Below are 3,943 nucleotides of genomic sequence, written 5' to 3'. Positions count from 1 at the left end.
GTGGTTTGTGTTTAGTACTTATATAACTTTATTCTGAGTGAAAATTCCAGACAGAAAGGGTTTGGGCCAATTAGAGCCACATTCCCACTTTGAATACCTTGTCTGATGGTCTACCAAGCTTCTATTTAATAGGGGTTGGATTGTTCCCCAGAAAAACATTGATTGGCTACTGGAAGAGGAATGGGCTTCCCAGGTAGTATTAGCGGTAAAGAACTTGCCTGCCAATGCAAGAGACCCTGGTTCAATCCCTGGGTCAGGAAGATCCCCTGGAGGAGGACATGGCAACCCATTCCAGTATTCTTGCCTGGAGAATCCCATGGACAGAGGAGCCTGACCAGCTACAGTCCATGGGGTGACAAAGAGTCAGACAAAACTGAAACGACGTAGCACACATACACCAGAAGAGGATGACTGGATCGTAGTAGCAAAAAAAGACCTGTGTATTGTAGGGAGGCATTTGGAGGAATAGTAAAGGATTCCAGTTTTCCAGGGCCAATGGGATTCATGTAGAACAGTAGGGAAAATACTAGGAGTATCAGAGACACATTGTGGGGAATCTTACAAGTTAGACTAAGGACTTTAATGTGTATCACACAGCCACAAAGGGAGCCCATTTAAAATACTTTGTCAGTGAAGCAACATGATAAAAGTAATCATTTAGGAACATTTCCCTGGTAACATGAAGATAAACTGGGGAGGAAAGGGAAGCAAACTAGGAGGTTACTAGAGGAGAACGGGCATGAAGTATTGTTAGCTCCTGAAAGAGGATGAAAATGAAAGTGAAAGTAAAGTCGCTCAGTCGTGTCTGACTCTTTGCAACCTCATGGACTGTAGCTTACAACGCTCCTCTGTCCATGGGATTTTCCAGGCAAGAGTACCGGAGTGGGTTGCCATTTCCTTCTCCAGAGGATCTTCCCAACCCAGGGATTGAACCTGGGTCTCCTGCATTGTAGACAGACGCTTTACCATCTGAGCCACCAGGGAAGATGGTTGAAAGACGATGAATGGGTAAAAAATAGCTAGCCATTGTGAAGGTGAAGTGAAGTGAAGTGGCTCAGTCGTGTCCGACTCTTTGCAACCCCATGGACTGTAGCCTACCAGGCTCCTCTGTCCATGGGATTTTCCAGGCAATAGTACTGGAGTGGATTGCCATTTCCTTCTCCAGGGGCTCTTCCCAACCCAGGGATCGAACCCGGGTCTCCTGCATTGTAGACAGACAATCTACCATCTGAGCCACCAGGGAAGTCCAAGGTTTTGGCAATTAACTGGTTCAAAGAGAGAGTCAAGATGAAACCTGACCAAGAGATATATTGGAAAGTGAGAAAGAAAACCTTGTTTTAGTTGAGAAGGAAACCTCAGCTTCTCCATCCGTCAAATAGAGTGAGGACTAGATCTTTCAGGTGACTTCTCACTCTCAATTTTTCTGATTATATGAGTTTTGTTTTAGACACATCTGTAGATATGTTAGGCTTATGCATGCAGTATTTAAACACATAGGCTTGTTCTCTGAGGGTTAGGACTGGCTCTATGATTTAGTTATTCATTTTGCTTTCTGTCCCTAGACAATTCTTGGTCAGGAAATGGTTGTGCTGTTCCCTGCTATCCCACAGGAAGAGGGACATGGTTCATTACATTTGTGTGTCTCTTTGCAGATGGAATACTCTTCACATTCATAATGCATGATGCATTTCACTCTGTGTGGTAAGCAGGATGGTAATATAACCATTTTATTGATGGCGAAACTGAGACATTATTAGATGAAATGACTTGTCCAAAGCCACGCAGTCAGCAGGTGGAGTTAGGACTAAGATTCAGTTATTCTGCTTTGGCCCAGGACTGTTACACTATACCAGCTATGAAAGAGTCATGGCATTTGAAGAAATTAAGACTTTTTGAAGAATTTAAATGTGAAGAAATAAAGGATGAGCTGGCAGAGTGCTAGAGGAAATGAAACTATTATAAGCATTTGTGCTCTTGAAAATCAGATCTGCCTGCTTTCTTTTCGAAAGTCAGAATGTGGATTAAACAGAAGAGGGAGATGTGTGCATTATAGAATGATTTCTGTGAGCTAGCTTCAATAATTTACGTTCTATTTCACTTCTCCCTAACACAAGTACATAGTTCAATGAAATTAAGCACCCTTCAAAATTGGGCATTTAAAAAGAAGCTTATGTTGAAAGGACTGATGAAAATGGAAAGATATAAGAAATAAGACAAACTATTCAATATTTCCATCTCTCATTCATTATCCTTTTGCTGAAGTATGGAACACTTTTATAGTTTGGGCACATGCCACCACACAGATGGATTTTGCTCCTGGTGGACAATGTCAATGGCTTCAATTAAACCATGGCTCAGCTGCATTAGTACCCTGAAAGCCCCTGTTCCTCGTTTTCTGGTCTATTCCAGGGAGCACTAATGTGTAGTAAAGTTGATGCTCAAGGCATTGATGTTTGTAATGCTTTTTACAATTTCTGCCTATTGCAGTAGAGCCAGCTTTCCACTACTCTTTCTCCCCCAAGCCTGGAACTCTCTAGAAGTGGAGAGAAGCACTTATGATTCATTGATGTATTGTCTCCTAAATTACAGACAAAGGAGAGTGAGGGTTCAGCTACATTGTCTTCTTTAAGGAGAAAATTTTTTTTTAAACTCAAAACATTTCTCACTGGGTCATGCTAACCTGTACAAAGTTATCTTTTGAACCCTCAGGTATTTTGAAAAGACATTTCAAAAAACATACTAATAGAATCTAAGCATCAGTTTTCCTTTATTTGTTACAAAAGAGGGAAACTCATATACAGAATCTCAAATATGCTTTCCCCATTCTTTACACCAACCGTTAAGATCAGATAATCACAAACAGAACTTTCAGAATCGTCCGCTTCTGTCCATCAGTCCATCTATCTCATAGAGGCAGAGGCAGAGCAATCGTCCTCTTGAGCCACTGCTTTTATCTTCAAATCTCACAAATTCTGGCTAAGAAAAAGGCCAAGAGAACAAACTAGGTGTCACAGAATGCTGATTATACGTGTGTTTACCATTAAGTTGTCTGTCTTTGTGTATGGTAGTGGTGGAGGCAGGGAGTGAGTCAATAGATATAATATTTTCTATTCTAATTATTTATTCCCATAAATGTTTTTTTTTTCTTAAACCTCTGACACTTGTTACAATATGTCTGCTAGTGAGTACTCGTAGTTAACAAAAATGAATTAGCAAAAGTGGAAAACAGGTACTAACTGAAAAAAACGGTAACAAAACCTTATCCACAACAACTCAAACGACTGCAGCTTTGAAGAGTTTGGTAAAATTTTCCAAGTTCCTTTTTCAGGCAAGTTTTTCCTCAACATATGCATTTATGATTACTCTTAGCTTGAGACCCTACTGAGAACTTTCATCAAAGTCAGTGTCTTATTTTCTGCTAAAGCTCTAGCCCAAAAGAAAACAGTGAGTATTTTGTCCCAAATATTAGCAGTCTGAGTCTGATAAACTAATTTGAGGAGTAGAAATGATACTTCACTTAAACTAGACTTCTGCATTTCTTTATTAATTCATTTAAACCTATCCTAAGAACTTGAGTTCCAATGAACTGAGCCCATATGAAGTGCCAGGCTGCTTGGTGGAAATATAATAGAACCCCAGATAGGGCATGGCCCCTATGTTCAAGACCCTTAGTCTGCTGGGAAATACAGAAACAAAAGCAAATAATTCTAATACAGTGAAAATGATACCTCTGAGAACAGAGATATATTCCAAGCACTATATATACCAAACAGAAAAGGTACAAATCTACTTAGATGGGAATAAGGAAGAGCTTTCCTGAAAAGGGGATATTTACTTAGGGTGTTGAAATATGATTAGGAGCTTTTCAAACAAAGCAAATTGAGTAAAGGCAATATGAAAAGAGTAAAAACTGATATGAAGTTAAGAGTCAAATATATGGGGC

The 3,943-nt window shown here is 39.9% G+C and overlaps 1 non-coding gene across 1 annotated transcript; it reads right to left on the bottom strand.

Annotated features, from left to right (window-relative positions):
• Positions 1-912: 912 nt before the first annotated feature.
• On the bottom strand, positions 913-984 carry TRNAC-ACA (transfer RNA cysteine (anticodon ACA)). Its single transcript has one exon. It is a non-coding gene; the product is annotated as a tRNA-Cys (tRNA).
• Between the last annotated feature and the right edge of the window lie 2,959 nt (positions 985-3,943).

This window comes from Ovis canadensis, chromosome X, assembly GCF_042477335.2.
Source record: "Ovis canadensis isolate MfBH-ARS-UI-01 breed Bighorn chromosome X, ARS-UI_OviCan_v2, whole genome shotgun sequence".
Taxonomy (NCBI): Eukaryota; Metazoa; Chordata; class Mammalia; order Artiodactyla; family Bovidae; genus Ovis; species Ovis canadensis.
The sequence above is the reverse complement of the archived record's forward strand: the minus strand, read 5'-3'. Positions and strand labels throughout refer to the sequence as shown.